Here is a 20,108-nt window from a genome sequence, read left to right as displayed (position 1 = left end):
CTGAAGTAATTTTGAAGCAATGAAAAAACGGATTCGAAGCAGATATAAAGAAATATCTAAGTGGCATGGCATGTTAGAATTGACACTGAAAAGGGACTTGCAGGCCCTGCTTTCTGATTAGGTCATAAGAACTAGTACCAGCAAATTCCCATCAAAACCGTTGGTGCAATGGTAGAACTTCCAACTACTGTCCATGAGGTCTTGAGTTCAAGGGAGCTATTGGAATTTAATATACATATATTTTTTTTATTTGATTTATAACATCTCACCATGGTTGTGAGGCTTTTTATTCACTTGTTTGATGTCTTTGAAGTCATTTAAACAGTAAATTTGCCATCAGCTAGTCCCGAGAGAGATGGCATGATGTGGCATGGTGGAGTTCCAAGTGCTTTAAACCATTCAATTGCTGTAAGTTATGAAATATAAGACAAGAGCCTAAGAGGTGAGATGCCTGAAGTAATTTTGAAGCAATGAAAAAATTGATTTGAAGCAGATATAAAGAAATATCTAGGTGGCATGGCACATTAGAATTGACACTGAAAGGGGACTTGCAGGCCCTGCTTTCTGATTAGGTCATCAGCACTAGTACCAGAAATGTACCATCAAAAGCATTGGGGCAATGGTAGAACTTCCAACTACAGTCCATGAGGTCTTGAGTTCAAGGGAGCTTTCAGAATTTAATGTGTATATGTATATATATTTAAACATGATTTATAACATCTCACAATGGTTGTGAGGCATTTTATTCACTTGTTTGATGTCTTTGAAGTCATTTAAACAGTAAATTTGCCATCAGCTAGTCCTGAGAGAGGTGACATGCTGTTGCATGCTGGAGTTCCAAGTGCTTTCAACCGTTCAATTGCTGTAAGTTATGAAATATAAGACAAGAGCCTAAGAGGTGAGATGCCTGAAGTAATTTTGAAGCAATGAAAAAACTGATTCGAAGCAGATATAAAGAAATATCTAGGTGGCATGGCACGTTAGAATTGACACTGAAAAGGGACTTGCAGGCCCTGCTTTCTGATTAGGTCATAAGAACTAGTACCAGACAATTCTCATCAAAAGCATTGGTGAAATGGTAGAACTTCCAACTACAATCCATGAAGTCTTGAGTTCAAGGGAGCTTTCGGAATTTAATATGTATATGTATATTTTTTTTAATTTGATTTATTACATCTCACAATGGTTGAGAGGCTTTATAGTCACTTGTTTAATGCCTTTGAAGTCATTTAAACAGTAAATTTGCCATCAGCTAGTCCCGAGATTGGTGACATGCTGGGGCATGATAGGTGCTATGCATTTGCTGAAAGTGTTTTAAAATAAAACAATCCCACAATGATTGAGAGGCTATTTTTCACTTGTTGAATGTGTTTGAAATCCCTTAAACTGTACATTTTACATCAGCCAGTCCAGAGATTGCTGGCATGCTGTGGCACGCTGTGGCATGTGCCACATGTCACATTCAACTCCTACCCCGTCTCTGTGCCTGGTGACAGGAATGTCAGAGGAATGTCAGAGGCACTGTTACTCCCAGTGCATGTTGGTGTTTGCCTTTTCCGATCCTCCGCCTCTTATCAATCAAACCCTTTTGTTCACTCGGATCTCATGGAATCCTCCATGACTGGGGAGATAAGCTCTAGGCTCTAAGCTTCCCATATGGGTAGTGTGCAGCTCTTCCTAGAGCGGCTGCCCGCTCCTCAGTGCCCACATGTCTCCAAGCTCCGGGCAACACCGCTGCTCACAAGCCCCAAGCTCGCCCCCACTCATGACCCCACACCTCTGCTGACTGACACTACACCATGCCTCTAACATCAGTTTCACATGTCTTTACTTCTGGCTAAAACATGATCTGGGCTGGAAATTAAAAAAAAAAAAACGAATGAGAGGTTCACCCAGAGATCCCAGCTGTAAACTACTTGTGAATGTCATTCTGTGTCCCTTGTCTCGGAGAACCTATTTTATTATGTTATATAAGAACTGCTTAATATTAGATCAAGCGCGTTAAATAGCATCACACCGTGGTTTTCTCGCCCGATATTTGAATCTATATTTATTTCAATAGCCTTAAAAACATTAATGATTCTGTCCAGCGTAATACGTGTTTTAATGTTATATACTGTTTAAGATGATAGCTGGTGTGTGTGTAACATGCAGTAAGATGTGTTAAGATGTCCGCCCAGAAGTCCATGTTATAGGACCTGAGGCAATTTATGGACAGCAGCCAAAGGGGAGGCACACAAGCATTGCCCTGCCTGAGTCACTGCCAAGAGCTGTGTAGAACTCCTTGTTGCCCACAGATGACCATGACCTCAGGTGAAGTTCCAGTAACTTCTTTATTTAGTTCCAGTACATTATGATAGTCATATAATGTCAGGTACATCTGGGTTCAGGGCAACATACACCTGCATCCTCCCAGGTAGGCTTACATCTCCCAACTGACTCACCTAGAACCCCAGTCACACATAAACATTCTAACCCTTAACACTCCATTGTCAATCAAGACACTGACCAAAGGTTCCATTAGGATGCAGGATAATACCAAATCCCTACAAGCTGGCAAAGGGGCGGGGACAGCAGCAATGTTATCTGACACTGAACGAGAGTGAACAGAGGCGGAAAACGTACAATGAGACCGTATTAAAAGAAGATGTAAGCAACTGATGCAATTATTAAAGTGCCTCCCATATGGTCTAGGTTAGGATTCCTGGTTTTCACCCAGGCGGCTGGGGTTTGACTCCCGGTATGGGAAGTCATTAATTTTAACTTTCTTACTGAGAATGATGTCTTTACTAAAACTATCAATTATGCTTGAAATAAGTTACTTTTAAAACCTTGTCCTGCATATAGTCAGCTCAATAAGGTGTTACAAATGTGTTGGAACCTGGCTTGAACCAAATCATTGATTTTAATTATCAGCTATACTTGTGTATAGGCACGTTATAAATGCTATATCATATCAACCTGGGTTATGTTCAATGTATGTGTTAAAATGTATGCTGTCAGGCGTAAAGCTACAGTTACATGTGCAAAAGAGACAAGCAGCTTATTATCAGAAGAAACTCTGCCTGAGATAACTGGCTTGAAACCTATGGAGAAAAAAAGACTTCCCTGAGCTACATTTTAGAAATAGGACTTTTTTCATTTTTATTACAAATATAGAAAGTTATATACATTCATTATTCGTCTTAAAGATATTTTTAAATACAAACATAAAAAATACGTGTTTTAAACAAATCTTAACGTATTCCATGTGTATAGACCTCTTTGGTCCACCCCAACCGTGCCTCTCCCCTTACCCCAGAGAAAAACACCAAAGCACCAAAGCACTGCCCGAATTGTGCGACACGATGGCCCCATGCCACCAGGAAACCACATGTAATCCTGGTTTTTCCTTTAAAAAAAACAAAAAAAAACAAGTGTATTCTGGGACCTGATGCCAATGATTTAGGGAACTCTGGAGATTTCCTGCCAGTCCCCTGCACCCTGGGCCTCTTTTGTGTGGTTTTCCCAAATGTTCTCATGGGAAAAGGGTTAGGCTTGCTCATATGAGGCCACTTTGAACATTATTTCCAGGGCCTCTTTTGGCTCCCAGTCCACCCCTGTATAAAAGAGACGCCTGGACCGGTAAATGGAGTCCTGCTGGCATGGAGCCATTTGGTTACAATAGAACCAAAGCGAAAGGTAGATTATAGGGCGGCAGAAGTCCAGAGAGTGCTAGGACACAGGGTAGTGCATTCCAGAGCCTATCCAGTTGCTCATTCATCAGTTAATGGGGTGCAGACACAAGTACTTGTGCATGCAAAAGGGGCCTTTGAAATGTGTATGTTCAGGATAAATCCTGCATGTAATCCTCCAATGGCGTCCCGTGGCCGCATGCAGGCTCTGCGATTGATTGATGGAGCCGGTGGGGCGGGGTCAGAGTCCCTCCCCACCCTTTGGATTTCTGGAAAGGGGGAGTGGTTATTGGTTATTCGATGGGGCCAGCTTCTCCCTTATAGTAATTCCTGGTGGGCTCTGGTGTTCTTCTGTCTCGCAAGGTAAGTCCTGTCAGGCTGGGTCTGACAAGGAGTGTGTGCATAACGAGAATTGTTGCATGTGCCCATGTGATGATGTGCCAACACTACTGTGAGGCTTGAAACAGCCAAGCAACGAGAGGCTAGGAAATACTCCCCATGTTCCGACCGCTGATTTTTTGAGGTATTAGGCTATGGGTGCTGTCAGGGATACTTAAGGGCGCTCCATGGGCATGCTTACAGAACAAGTGCTTTGCAAAGACTTCTCCACCTTAAGTAAAGTTGTGTTGTGTAGCTTGTTCCCTGGAAACAGTGAGGCATTTGAAGATTTTAGGGGTAATCTCGTCAGGGATGTCATTATACCAAAATGCCAAAGGTAGCGGAAGTGACATCACATGGCCCTTGCCCTCTGATGACATCACAGTAAGTGATGTCAATTGACCCCACCTCGAAGTGACATCATGAGAAGCGTTGGAACACGACCTTTCATCCCCACGACAAAATAGTTTCTGAGTACACTACGAACAATATGGTTACGATATCACTGTAAAGTGATATACATTTCATACAGGAATGGATCACCATATGTATCGTTAACATCAGCCACTATAGGCCCATATCCCCATATTACTGTGAATGCAAGCAGACGTCAGTGGCCGAACAATAAAGATGTGTCATCATATAGCACTTACGCTTGAGTGCTTTATATAGAACAAATGACATACAATATCACTCAACCTGTGTTGGTACTCATTTGTCAACCTAAGCAGGATGAAAAGCTGAATTGACCTTGCTGAGAGTGGAACCTGCAACCTACAGACCACACACACATTGCAGCAGCCAGCGCTAAACCCACTGAGCTATCTTAGCATCTATGAGAAAGCCACCAACTCCAGAAACAAAGAGCCACTCAATTCAGGGGCTGAAAACTTGCGAGACCAGAATGCCACAGGATGCAACTGACCGGTTTCGGGGTCTCGTTGTGACAGGACTGCTCCCATTGCTATGTTGGAAGCATCAGTTTCGACCACATATGGTAGTTCTGGTAGAGGATGCCATAGAATTGGTGCTGTGGTAAATGCTTGTTTTAGCTCCTGGAAGGCTTTCTCTGCCTCTGCGGACCAATTAAATTGTTTATTTTTCCTTAGTAAAGAGATGATTGGGTGGACGAACTGAGAGAACCAGGGAATGATCCGGCGATAAAAGTTTCCGAACCCGAGTACACCCTGTACTCCCTTTATGGATGTCAGTGAGGGCCAGTTAAGGATAGAGTCTACCTTGCGCTTGTCCATGCTTACGCCCCGTGGTGTGAGAATAAAGCCGAGGAATTCTACCTCTGTCACATGAAAGAAGCATTTCTCCAATTTGGCATATAGCCGGTGTTGCTGCAGTTTCTCCAAAACTGCCCGGACATGGTTGACGTGGTCCTCCTTGGTGGTCGAATAGATAAGAATGTCATCAATATAGACAAGAGCACAGACGTACATCAGTTCGCGGAGCACGTCATTCATGAAAAATTGGAACGCCGCTGGGGCATTACATAGTCCAAAGGGCATAACCTGATATTCATAAAGGCCATATTTCGGCGAAAGGCTGTCTTACACTCGTCTCCTTTTTTTACTCTTACTAGATGGTAGGCCCCTCCTAAGTCTAGTTTTGTATATATCTGAGTGTTTTTGACTTGATCCAAGAACTCGGGGATAAGCAGTAACGGGTACAGGTTTTTTACTGTGATCTGGTTAAGTGCTCTGTAGTCAATGCAAGTTCTCAGGTCTACCTCCTTTTTAGCCACAAAAAAGAGGGGCGAGGATGCAGGAGACTTGGACGGACGAATTAAGTCATTTGCCAGATACTGATCGAGGTCGTTTTTTAGATGCTGGTTTTCCTGTTCTGTTAGGGCGTAAATCCGGCTGCAGGGAACTTGAGCTCCAGGTACCAGATCAATTTGGCAGTCATATGGTCTGTGCGGAGGTAGGGTGTTCGTGCTCCTTTTGAAAGACATCTTGGTAATCCAGGTATTCAGGTGGTAGTGAATTGGTTTCTTTCTTCGACGAACCTGGGTTGGTACGACCTTTTAATGAGAATCCCTTGCTATAACAGGTGTCGGCACAGTCTTGGGGAAAGGTCAGAACTCGTTTACGCCAGTCAATCCTGGGATTGAGGGTCTCCTGCAGGGCATTCCCAATATCATCTGGAACTGAGGAGCGCTGATGAGATCGAAGGTGATGTCCTCTTGGTGACCGTTCTGACACAGAAGCGTGACCTTCTCAGTGTAATGCGTCACTGTGCCGAATGATAGCTGAGATCCATCAACTGCTGTGACATTTTCCAAAACCTGCTTCTGTCGGACAGGAAGGCCTATCCGGGTAGCCAGATCTTGGTCCATGTAATTTCCCACAGCCCCACTGTCAATGTATGCCACTAAGGCATGTATTTTCAACGGTTGCTTGTGGTTTACCAGGAGCACAGGATGGCTAGATGTGAGGTCAGTTGCTCCTTTTCACCGCTTGACAAGGGGACCCCTACGCTTGCCGGGCGTTGGAGTTTCCCAGAGTCCTGTTCTTCTTCTTCACCCTTGTCAGATGCTCCAACTGCTTTCCTGGGTGATTTCACCAGGCATTCTCGAAGATAGCGATCTGCCTTACCACAGTACAAACAAAGCTGCTGCTGTCTCCTTTTCTCCCTTTCTGCCTTGGTGAGTGGGCTCCGCAAGCTTCCGATTTGCATTGGCTCAGAGTTATCATGTGATTTGGTTTGATTCTCACTGGGTCGCACGTAGACCGACCGCCCCTCAGCCTTGGCCTGATCCATCTTCCGATCCTTCAATCTGTGATCGAGCTGCACTGTCAGGTCGATGTATTCAGCACATCTTTCCAGGGGATTTACTACTTTGGCTAATACGTCCTTAAGTTCCCCTCGCAAGCCTTGGTAAAAGAGCGTAGTTCTTTTCTCCTCTGGCCAGTTAGTTTGTACTATCAGATGAATGAAGGAAGCGATATATTTTAGTAGTTCTTGATTACCCTGCCGTAGTGACAACAGTTCATTGTCCAGAGCCCGCACCTGAGTATGCTGTGCAAATAGTTTCTCCATTTCACGCTGGAAACCCCCAAAGTCTTGAAGTAAAGGATCATCCTGGTTTACCAAGGGTATTGACCAGTCCGCTGCACTACCTCCCAAATATGAGAGTACAAATGCCACTCTCGCTTGATCTTTGGGGAATGCCCCAGGTCTGCACAAGAAATGTTGGTGACATTGATTCATAAATATGGCGTATTTATTCGGATCACCTGTGAAGTGTTCTGGTGGTGCCAGGGCAGTAGCTGGTAAGTTGTTAACTAGGGGGCGCACAGGGTATAAATGCGGCGCGGCCTTAGGACAGATGTTCTAACCTTGTCTTTCTTCTTCTTCACAAGGTCCGAGTTTGTGGATGCGAAGTGCGGTGCTGCGGTGTCAGGATCAAGATCACTGGATGTCAGGAGATGAGTCTGCAGATGAAGCGATGAACCACCAGTTTCCTGGAGGTGAGTATGCAGGAGAACGCTTGGTTTCAAAGGTAAGTAAACTGGTCCAAGCGGAGGTGAGCGTCACGTTGCATGCAAGTGCACAGTAACACAACGCACCGGCCTTAAGGATGGAGCAGCTTACATAGCTGAGCTTCTGAAGCCACGCCCACCAGGTTCAGCCTGCCTGCCACACCCTGCCACACCCGATGAGTCAGCACATGAAGACCAGGCCTAGGGAGCCACACCCGATGAGTCAGCACATGAGGATGTTCCCTGGAATAAAGGCTTTCAGCCCCTGGAAAGTTCTTGTAAAATGAAAGCACTCCTGAACTGAAATAAAATAAAAGCACTCCTGCACTGAAATAAAGTGTTCCTGCTCACATCTCAATATGAGCCTGGGGCCAAAAGCGCCAGGACTGAGTCCAGCCAGGGCCCCTGTGTTTATAGGTCCCAAAGGGACATAAGTGAGTCAAGTGACCCATTGCCTCCATCACTAGATGGTATGGTTTTTGTGTTCTGGGGCCTGTGGCCATGACACCAGGTGGACTCTTAGGTTTTTTAGGGAAGGCCCACTGTTGCGATGTCGAAATGAAACAAAATATCCTGACACACGCTCAGGAGCGGTGATTCTGGGAATTTTCGAATGTCCTGTATGATCCCTGTCAATTTGTGTAATAAATGAGTCCTCTGCTTGTGTACTGGGGGAGGGTTGTTGGGTTCTAGGAGCTGAACCGCTGAGCTCGTAGTAACCTCCAGTCCCTCTGGCACATGGCCTTGTGTAAAAATTTAATAAAACCCTCAAAACCATACTCCGGAAATTATTTGAGCAAGATGGTAAGAACTCAGATAAAATGATACCATGGATTTTGTTTGCAGTCCAGAAAACCCCTGAGGCATCAACAGGATTTTCCCTGTTTGAACTCCTTAATGGACTAGAACCCCGGGATGTCCTGGATATGTTGAGAGAAACATTGGAAGAGAGAGAGGAGGACCCAATTCCACTCTCGCAAACTGCAAATAGATTGAAAGGCCCATGACGGCTGTAATATCATTAGTCCAGACTTATGTGGTTAAAGCACAGGAACAACAAAAGACCTCCTATGATAAAAAGGTTTCTTTAAGGTCCTTTTCCATAGGTCAAAAGGTTCTGGTACTTTTACCTACTTTTGAAAATACCTTGGTATCTAGCTGGCATGGACCATTTGAGGTACTGGAACAAATGGGTCCCTGTAATTATAAGATCTCCCAACCAGACCGCCGTCTTAAAATCCAGGTCTTCCACGTAAACTTATTGAAGAAATGGAGTGAAAATCCTCTTACAAAAAGACACAGAAAACAAAGCCTTAATTTCACCTGACGTCAGCATCAATCAAAAGCAAGATCTGTAAAACCTTATAAGACAGTTTACTGATGTGTTTTGAAAGGAGCCTGGAAGAGTGAAAGATATTTATCATCACATCCACACTCCCGGAGGCATAATGGTACACTTGAAACCTTATTGGTTACTTCAGTCCAGAAAGGGTACAACCATTCGGGTAGTTAAAAACATGGTAGAGGCCAACATCATTGAACCTTCTAATAGTTCTTGGTCCTCCGCTATCGTGTTGGTGGCAAAACCCAATGGCAGTTGGAGATTTTTCATAGACTTTAGAAAGGTGAACGCCATCTCTGCCTTGGACGCTTACCCAATGCCCCATATTGACGATCTGATAGCCCAGCTGGCTAATGCTGTCTACCTTTCAACAATAGATCTAACAAAAGGGTATTGGCAAGTGCCTTTGCATGAGCCTGATAAAGAGAAAACTATTTTTGCCACTCCCATAGGGTTGTTTCATTTTAGAATCCTTCCTTTTGGTCTGCATGGTGTTCCAGCAACATTCCAAAGATTAATGGATAATCCTCTTGCTCCAACTCTCTGCTAGTCAAACATTTCTCCAATCAGAGAGCTGGGGGCAGATCTCTCTCCTTGGCTGGCTCCCTCCTCTGGAATTGTGTCCCCCTCTCTCTCTGTCTCTCTCTCTGTCTTGAACTGGAGCTCCTCAAGTTCTGCAAGCAATTCAAGACTTTTCTCCTCCTCCTTCCCTCTCCCCCACCCATGCTAACCATGCCCACGGTCGCTGAGATTGACGGCCTGGTCCCTCAAGAATTCTATAGGGGCCTACTCATCTGGCAAATCGCCATGAGCATCCGCCTGACCCCCTTCGCACTGGCCTTGGGCCCATGCCTGCCTGTTGGGTTTGTTTCAGGCCTGCACTTACCTGAGGGTGGTTGACCTCCCTCTTCACTGGGTCTTCTCCACCCTTGCACTTACCTGTTGCCTCCACAACAAGCACCCTCGTCACTTCCCTCCTGGGGAACCCTCCATCACTTACCCTTTGTCCCCGACCCCTTCTTTTTTCTCTGCACTTGCACGCTCTGAATGTCGCAAGGCCTAGTAGGACCGCTGTTATTTTTATGAATTTTTTTTCTTTTTTTTGATTGATTATTTGTTCCCTTGTTCCCTTCCTTTTTCCTTGTGGTGCTTTGAAAGTCTGTCTAGTTGTATAATAACCTTATAAATGCCCAATAAAATAAAAATAAAATAAATACTCATCCTTGTACTCCTGTGAAGCAGAACCTCCTTCCTCGCCTCCCCTGCTGTCCTCATCCTCTTTGATCTCTCTTCTGCATTTGACACAGTAAACCCCTCCATCCTCATAAAAAGGCTCCATGATACCCTTGGTATCTCTGAGAGGGCAATGGACTGGCTTACCTCCTTCCTAACTGAGGGCTCTTCCAAGGTCATACTGGGCACCTTCTCTCCCCACCTCCTCCTACACCTGTGGCGTCCCCCAGGGCTCAATTCTTTTGTCTTGGCTCTTTAACTTCTACCTTATTCTGCTGGCACACCTCACTTTGTCCTTCTCTGCCAACTTCCAGTGCTATGCTGATGACACACAACTCTTCTTCAAACTTCCTACAGATGCCATTGCACCCTTCTTCATCCCTGACTGCCTCTCAGCCATTCAGGCCTGGTGTACTTCTAATGATCTTTGCCTCAATGCCAGCAAAACTGAGATACTCCCTATTGGAACCCCAGGATCCGACTTCTTCCCCTCACTCTGGCCTTCTTCCATGGGCTTTCCCCGTGCTCCCACTTCGGAAGCCAGAAACCTCAGAGTCATCTTCGACTCCTCTCCCTCCTTCCTCCCTCATACTCAGGACATTGCCAAGAAGTCCCAATTTCAGCTTTTCCTTCTGAAAGGAATCTACCCTTCCTCACCTTCCCCCAGAGACTCAATGTTACATGAGCTCTGGTCCTCACTAGGCTTCACTATTGCAATAACCTCCTCCTTAATCTACCTTTGACCCCTCCAGTTAATCCAGAATAGGGCAGCAAGACTTATCCTTGGCCTCAAGTCCACGGACTGGATCTCTCCTGCCCTACAAAGTCTTCACTGGCTCCCGATTACAGCATGGATTAAATTCAAATCCCTCTGCATCATGCACAAGTCTGCCTGGGGCCGGGAACCACTCTTACTCTTTCTGACCAACTACTCCCCTCCTAGACACCTGCGTTCCTCTGGTACCAACTTCATGCATATGAGGTGTTTTGCTAAACAGAGAGCACGTGCTCAATCACTTTCCTCAGCAGGCTCTGTTCTTTTGAACAGCCCCCCCACCCCCTCTTTGTCTTGAGCAGAACCTCTTTAAATTCAGGAAAAGCCTCAAGACCTTCTTCTTTACCTCTTCCTTCCCTCCCTGTCTCCCCTGCTAATTGCAAAGTAGCTTGACTGGTGTGCAGGGCCCTTATGCATTCTCGGGGCCCTGACTTGCCACATCTTATCATCCCAGCTGCTGTCTATCCTCTGCACTTGCATCCGCTCCCCCTCCACCACTGGAGGTTGCACTTACTGTTCTTCATAGCACTTCACCTGCTGCTCTCCATGAGCACCGCAGCACCTATCCCATACCCCTCTTCCCCTGCACTTGCACGTTCTGAACACTCACAAGGCATAGTATGTTCACCCCCCCACATTGTCTCTTCTTATTTTGTAGTACGTAATTATTTACCATTGTTGTAATTACTTTATCTATCTTCCCCTGTACCCCTCCTGGTGCCCTGTGGGTGCTTTGAAACAATATTTGCTTTCTGTATAAGCGCCTAACAAGTGAACAATAAATAAATAAATAAATAAATCCAGTTCTCTGCATATTGGGGGATAGCAATCGGGGCTGTATAAAGAAGCACAGAGAGGAAACAAGATACATACATGGGTCAGTAGGTCTCAGAAGGGAATGGAAGAGATGGTGCACTTAACTGCCTGAGCCCCAGAATGCAAAGGGTTCCCCTTGCCTCAAACATGACACAGTCAACTGGACATTCTTTTATTTTGGAAGCATTGTACTAAAAGTCTGTTATATTCCTTGTCCCGCCCCAGACAATCCTGAGTTCTTTGAGGGGCGGTAAAAACAGGAAGGTTGGAAGGCAGATGGTCCCTGCTCATGGCCAGGCACATGATTTCTGCAAAACTCCCCAAACACAACATGTTTTATTTGTTGCAGGCAGTCTGCTCTCAGTCCAGGTTTTAGCCAAACAATGGTTCGAAACGCGAGTCGAACACGAGGCAGCTTATTCTGGCCCAGGTCTTGCTTGCTCTCTTACCCAGATTTAATAGGTGCATAGAGTTCTTCACCATTTTAGTTCCTGGAGACCATGGAAATGGCAGCAGTGCTCTGAATAAAGCAACCTAACATAGCAGTGTTATGTGAATTCACTGGTACTTCAATTCCCATGTTGGAGGAATCTCAGCGAAACAGTTATATGCTGTTCTTTTACTTTGCCAATACAGTAGCCTGATATTGTCGTATGGGTCGTTCAGGGTCTGAGAATGGCTTTTCCTGTGTCTCCCACAAAAGAGGTAGCATAGGAAAGCTATCCACAGAAGCCAGCCAATGGAAGAGGCGGCACAGAAGGGGCGAGCAGGCCAAGAAGATGGGAGAAGGGGCAGTGGCACAGTAGAGGTGAGCGAGTAAGTGGTTCTCCTGCAGGGCATGTAGGGTCTTGGAGGAGGGCTGGTAGGGCGCCGGAAAGTGGCTAAACCGTACCTGGTGGGTTTGAGCAGACAGGCCTGCCCAGGGAGACAGAGCGACAAAGGGGGCATGGCTGAGGGTGGAGTGGGATAATGGCACTTAGTAGAAGGCGGTTCAGAAACTCCCTCATAAATGTCATCTGTGCCTGTAACCCGTTTGAGGTCGATCTGGTGCGGCCACAAAATGTAGCAATGAGGGACCTCAAAGAGGCAACTATTAGACATAGAAGTAAATGACTTTATTTACATTCATGTCAGGTTGGCCTGGTTTGGGGTGAGTACTTCACTTCAGACTAATTTAACCCTTGCAACCCATGCAATGCCCCCATAGATTTCAATGGAATCCACCTCTCAGCAAACCTTTATCAACACCCTCACAATGGTTTCGCCCTCTTGACCTCAGTGATATCACACTCTGATATATTTCACTTCATCCTCCTTGGGGACTCATCAGGTAAAGGTGTATAGTTAAGGGCCCAGATGCCTCCGGGTTCTGCGTGCTTTACAGATGTCTAAATAATTAAATAAATAAGGCTGCCTAAAACAAACTCCAGAATTAATGCATGCTGAATACAACCCGATATCAAAACTAAAAAATATGTTGGAATTTGATTATCTGTCCCTTTTCTCCGAGCACTTTTTTTATATGATGTTATGATAGAATTAATAAATACCAGGTAAAATACACTTGGTAGCTAAATAAAAAAAATATGTGTTCATGTATTACTTTTTTCTGTTATTTATGCAACTTGATAGGAAGGAGCGCCATGGCATTGGATTATGTAATTATGCACTAATTGTTGAAGAAGCCCACTTTGTGGAATGCTGAAGCAAGTGACATCCAAAGAGGCACCTGTATGTTCGTGGACTTTGGACTCCTGAATGATTGGTGAATTCCACTGCTAGGTCAGGAGGAACTATTGAAGAACCTCTGAGCAGGTGATACTTGAATTTTTGAGTGTGAGAGGAACACAGTAAGTATGGGAGTCTTGTCTTGTTTATACCAGTAATAAGGGGAAGTGCCATATTTCTGAAAATACTGTGAAAAAGTTGATGGAAGAATAACACTGTGAAAAAGACACTGGATGTATGATTAATTAGACAATCACAGAGAACTTGAAAGACATCTACCATATGGTCTAGGGTTAGGGTTCGACTCCCGGAATGGGAAGTTGAACTTTTACTATTTTAAATTACAATTTTCCTTCATTACTGTAAAGAATCTATTGTCGTATCAGCGTCCCTTTTAAATAACCGGCATGTACACCCTTCAAACATTATCATGCTGTTGTAATGTGCAGGTATTACAGTATGGACTTGAGCACTGCGTGCCGCCAGTGAGTCTCTTGGAGGCCCACCCTTGGCAGCCGTCCTTTCATGGCAGAATGCATTCTCGTGGAATTAGAGAAAGGCATTGTTTCTAGTATTGTGAAAGCTGCGATGTCTCTGGTGAGATTTGCATGCGTTATGTGCACGGGGGTCTCGTTTTTATCATTACTTTGGCCACTTGCGTTCACTTTGAATGTTCATGTGTTCCCAGTTGAATATAACTTCTAACATTAACACTTCCGTGCAGTGTAGTCGTAAAAAATGATGTTATGTTTTGCAAAAGAAACACGCAGTTTACTACCAAACACATCGTTGGAGTTCGCTGCTCCAAACGTGAACACCATAAACATCACCATTTATTTTATTTATTTATTTATTTATTTATAGAATCCCCGAGAGGCTGCTCCGATATGGAAATCATGCGGCTTTCTTGATTTCCACACCTGCACTCGGCTGGAGCGGGTCACCCGTCGTCGCCGATCACCTATTTTTTAATCAGTTGGACTTTGTTAGAGTTTATCAACAGCAGGTAACACTATCGATAGAAATAAGGTTTCTCCGATTTTTTATTTAAAAACCCGTTTATTTCAATATAAAGCATGAATAATTCCGTTCAGTATATATCTTTGTGGGCCTGTCAGAAATGCATGATAGGGAGGACGGTCAGGCTGACTGACAAGACCCCTAAGAGGGGCGCATGCCAGGAACCGTCCTTTCCGTAGGCTCGGACCCATGCGAGCGTCAGAAGCCGCGGCGTGCGTTCTTCTGGGAGCTACATGCAACCTTCACCGAGCGCTCCAGGGACGCCGACTCAGCTACGAGGTTCAGCTGATAGCAGAGAGCCACCTGCTAGCTAGGCTTGCTCGTTATCAGCCAGGTGTCCTGTCGTCAGACGCATTCATTTTTGCTTTGGTTGAAAGAATATTTCATATTCTCACTGATAGGAAAATTACTAAGAGTGGTTAAAATATAGCATTAAATCCGTTTCTGACCTGTAGGTGGCACCATTTGCATATGAAATGTTTAAGAAATACACAGATATCAGCTCCCATATGGTCTAGCGGTTAGGATTCCTGGTTTTCACCCAGGCGGCCCGGGTTCGACTCCCGGTATGGGAAGTTGCGTATTTTTGTTGCTTCTTGTAATTACCTCTATTTATCCGGCTGTGCACAATTTATTCGTTTGTTATTTTGTTAATGTTGTTAATGTTTGCAAGTCTATAATTTAGCGCAATGCCACAGTCGACTTCATGCATATTTTGGTAGCTTCTTGTTATTACCTCTATTTATCCAGCTGTGTACTCTTTATTCGTTTATTTTGTTAATTTTGTTAATGTTTGCAAATCCATTATTTAGCGCAATGCCACAGTCGACTTCATGTTTTTTTCTTTCATTTTGACAGCTTTATCATCACTGACCTCCTGCACCAACCAGCAAAAGGACTGGCAACTATCCCGTATTTTGCAGGCTGTCCTGTTTCAGAGGACTATGGGCCTTATTAAAAGTTCAGCGGTAACCCGCTGGTGCTACCGCCGGGTAGCCGCCGGACTTTTAACACCGCTTCCGCCACCTGAGATCCCAGTGCCATGGGGACATTACAAGTACCAGTGGCTGGGGATATCAGGCGGTGGAAAGTGTAAGTCCCCATTCCCATGCAGTCCCCATGGGAATGGGGACACGAAAGCACTGGCACTATTGCTAACGGTGCCAGTGCTTCTGTGAAAACCCTGCGGGCGGGTGCCGTTACGCCCGGCAGGTCAGACCTGTCAGGCGCAACGCCCCCCTCCCCGCAGAGTTGTAGTGTAGCAGTCCGGAAAGGGTACCGGTACGGTGCAACCGGCACCCTTATTTCCAGACCGCCACACTTGTAATGAGGCCCTCTGTCTCGTGCTGGGCAGGTGCAAGTCCTGCTTCCTTTCAATTAGCAGTCTCAACCCAACCTCCTTTTTGTGCTTGCAGATCGAGCTGCTGCCACCGCTCTTCCAGTCGCTCAGACACCACACTTTATTGCAACGTTAATGGTCGGATTACTTAACAGTAATCTTCATTACTTCTAGTCCTCCTCTTCCTCGTCCCAGTACTTAGCTTTGAGTGCGCTTCGCCCTCTCAGGCAATCTTTTTCCAAGCTTTCTTTCACTGGTCCCTCCCCTCCCAGGAGGTATAACCTCCTACTTACCCACATCTCCTGAGTAGATCCAAAGCAGAGACATGGGCACCTTCAGCTCCAGTGCGGGAGAGGAGGGAGATCGTAATATGATGAGGAAGAGGAGGACTCGGAGCAATGAAGATAACCAGTAAGTAATTTGAGAATTACCGCCGTCCCTCTTCCTTCTCGCAGTACTTAGGTTTGAGTTGTACAAAAGCTAGAGTGGGACGGTCGCCCATGCCCTCCAATAATGACATAGACCCGTGGTAATGCTACTCCTCACTGATTATGCCAAGCAAAGCCGAAAAATGTCTCGGTATGCTTGTTGTATTGTGCAGATGGAATATGACCTAGCAGTTCGGGCTGGACTGCTCCTTTTAAGGTGCGACCAAGTCTGATTTGCATATGGTCTTTTCCCTTCTGTAATGGCTTGGCAGGCTGAAAAACGATGGTCTCAGGGTTGCCCAGAGCTGTGCCTGTGGTTACGATTTATCCAAAACCTTCCAGCCATCAGCTTTTGGTTTTGCTTTATCTACCTATTAATTAGCGTAATATTATCATGCATTATTTTAAATACAGTGAAACTACTGTCACTCACTGAAATGCTGTGTACTGTACTTAGTTTTCTGTGACAATTCTTTTTGGTAAGTGTAACAGTTTGAGTCATTCACACTGCAATAGGTGCATCTGGTCTCAAAGCATTGCCCCTCCAATTTAGCAATCTACCCTTCCAAAACAAGAAAGTAAATTGCACGGTACCCCTTTTTTTTATAGCACAGCAAATTGTTCATCAAATAACACAAAACAATACACTGCATGCCGTAGTCAAACAATGACTACAAGTAGGTGCACTTAACATATAGCTTTTTTGCTTGTGTGTCTTGACAGAACAGTCGTAAACCTCAGGGGAGACTGTTTTTGGGCTCACTTCATCTTATGTTCTAGGACATTCTAAGTTGTTATGAACAGCCTAATTCATGGAATTATTTGCGTGAAAAACGCAGATTTGCGCGCCTTTCTGCCCGAAAATCCCTGTTTGAAGTATGGGATTTTTCAGGCAGAAAGGCACGCAAATTTGCGTTTTTCACGCAAATAATTCCATGAATCAGGCTGTTGTTAGTTGGGCTGTGTCTTTTAAATCATTAAAAGTATTCAGTAGCCTAGGGTAGTACAACCGTTGAATTGGCCTGCGAGAGCCAGGAAAAATAAACACCCCAATAAGATAAGTATATCAGCTTTAGTTTTTATTTATTTATTTGTACTTTTTACAAAGCGCTAATCGCCCGTAGGCCGCAAAGCGCACGAGACACAAACCAAGACGTAACAAAACAGATTATAGAGAAAGGGTTGCAGAGGAACCTAACCAGGTCTAATCAAGTCAATATGCATGTGACCTAATCTGAATCTAGGTTGAACAGTTAAAGAGGCCCCTCCCTGGTTCCATGTGTTAATGTGCAGTTCCAGCCTGGAATGACACCCTGACTACACCACTGACCCCACCATATGCCAAACAACAGACCACTACACCTCCTCACCCAACCTACACACCATAGCCCCAGCTAATGCATCCAAGCACCATGGACAAACAAGGTTACCTTTCTAGACCCAAACACATCGATGATCCTTACACAGATCCCCTAGAAACGCACATGCATGCATAGCTGAGGGTACTTCTGGCCTGCCCTTATCTGCACAATAGAGCAGGAATCTTTCACTCCCATCTCATCCCGACTAAAAAACACCACCCGCATTCTTTCAGAGCCGCCAGAGAACATGGAGACAATGCAAATGGCAGCTAGCACAGTGTAAATCTCAATAACATAACATAATATTATTTTGTGGGTGCCTGAAATCAAGATGAAACTTATTGTGGGGCGCATTTCAAGTCCCCAAACAGAATATGAATAACAGGCATTTAAACACTGCAACAAAAATGGCCTTGCTTTTGCTTTTATTTTCACATGAATGGAAGGCATTTAAACACTGCAACAATAACGGCCTGGCTTTTACCTTTGTTTCATATAAACTTAAAGAGCCCTGTGGAAAGGGGCCTAACTGTCATTATCAATGGACAACTAGCAGTTTAATTCACCCGAGAAGGAGGAATCAAAGAATCCTGTGACACGAAAAACAGGATTTTTAAACATTAAAAGCAAAAATGGCCTGTTTGCAAATAAAAACAGCTTTAAAAAGCCACAATGAAAAAAATTATCACTGCTCACAGAAAAATGTCAAGAAGGCAAAACATGATGTGTGGGTTGACCAAAGCAATGTATATTATGTTTCACCCACAAAATTCCAGTGACATTTGAAGAGACAGTTATTCTTCAGGAAAAACCTATGCTGGCTGAGAGCAAAACTTCAAAAAGGAAAACCCTACTTCCAGCCCTGGATGTCACATCTCCCATATAATGACTCCCCACAATAGAATCTGCTGCTGAAGGTGTTGAAAGCCCATTATTCTCCAGACTGGCTGGCCCTGAAGGCAGTTAAAGCAGGGACTTCAAGGCAAAGTCATCCTTGGCTAGAGCATGAACAAAAGTTGTGAATCCTTGTTGCACCCATTTCAAAGAGCACACACTAACTTCAAAGAGACTCATAAAAAACCACTGGCCACAGGCTGGGCCAGGGAGACGGATGGCTGTGTGGGATGAAGCAGCCATCCCATTGGCTGAACAGTAACACTCATAATTAATTTAAAAGACTATTTTCATTTTAGGCATTTTTCGCAGCACCCATACTGTGGATTGATTTCATTTTTATACCATTTTTTATGTAGTTTCCATGCAGTTTTGGAGGTATAAAAGGCATCTACCTGTGACTCCGGGAACTGTAATGGCCAATTAGACTAGGTTTCTGGCTGATCTGAACATGTTACAAATGTGAGAGTTGGTGAAAAGGTGGAAAACAAAATAAGGGATATGCTTGATAATGTACGTATTCATAACTGTTGTACATTTTATGAAAACAACACAAATGTGACACATGGCCATGCTACATCATACGGATTTGACTGTCAGCTTATCTAGTTCACGACGATCAGCTAAAATACAAAATATGTTTAGTATGGCAGTTGCTAGTACAATTATGAAGTTGTGATACATTGCTAGTTTTTTCCAAAAAGTTGAAAGGAGAACAAAGGATGAGAACAAATGGGAAAAGACAGATGTTGCTCCAAACCCATAAACTAATCCTGACTGTGGGCGGAAAGAGAGAGGGTAACTGTCCAATCCTAGCAGCAGGGATTATTGCAGTTTACTTCCCCTAGATTGTAGATTTTGTGATGTCATTTGTGCTATATAAGGGGAACTGCACTAGGACTGGGGACACATGGTTCTGCCCCATCATTCCAGAGTGTCCTGAGATGTAGATGGCTTTCCTGAACCTGAAACAAAGGCTTCCTATATAAGTAGAAATAACCCTAGACCTAAATTGCATAAGCCCTTCATTCTTGTAGAATTGCATCCAATAGTTCACCATTGAAAATTCTCCATTGAAAACCCCAATTGCCAGTCTATTTTTGTAATCTCCCCATTGAAGAATCCTTTGTTTTCCCGTGTAGTTCAATTATGTCACCTTAGAAGAATCTCTTGTTTGCCTGTGTATGTTAGCCAGTCCCCACCGAAAAACACCTCATTTGTCTGTGTAAGTCCCTAGTGTATTTGTGTAAGTAAATCAATTAATTCCCCATTGAATTCCACGGGATCGGGATTGGTGGAATTCGAAACCAGCAATCTTTTTCCCAGTGTTTTTGTTAATTGTTATAGCTATAAAGTGTTGCCCAATAGAATTAATCCCATGGTGATCTGAGAAACAAATGTGTCCTTGGCCCTCATTACGACCCTGGCGGAGAACCATGGTGCAATTTGCACCATGGTCCATGGCGCTAAGCTGCCAACTCCGCCATGGTGGTTGGCGGACTTACCGCCCCATTCCGACCTTGGCGGGGCGGTAAGTCCCCAATCCCCATTTACCCTTCCCCATTCCCATTTTTGCCCCATAGGGTATAATGGGAGTGGGGAAGGCGTTAATTACGCCACCGTAAA

General features: G+C 44.6%; 1 non-coding gene across 1 annotated transcript; it reads left to right on the top strand.

Annotated features, from left to right (window-relative positions):
- Positions 1-14,963: 14,963 nt before the first annotated feature.
- On the top strand, positions 14,964-15,035 carry TRNAE-UUC (transfer RNA glutamic acid (anticodon UUC)). Its single transcript has one exon. It is a non-coding gene; the product is annotated as a tRNA-Glu (tRNA).
- The last annotated feature ends 5,073 nt before the right edge of the window (positions 15,036-20,108 follow it).

This window comes from Ambystoma mexicanum, chromosome 2q (genome assembly GCF_040938575.1).
Source record: "Ambystoma mexicanum isolate Mex_15411 chromosome 2q, UKY_AmexF1_1, whole genome shotgun sequence".
In the NCBI taxonomy this organism is placed as follows: domain Eukaryota; kingdom Metazoa; phylum Chordata; class Amphibia; order Caudata; family Ambystomatidae; genus Ambystoma; species Ambystoma mexicanum.
Note: the sequence above shows the minus strand (reverse complement) of the source record. Positions and strands in the feature narration are given on the sequence as shown.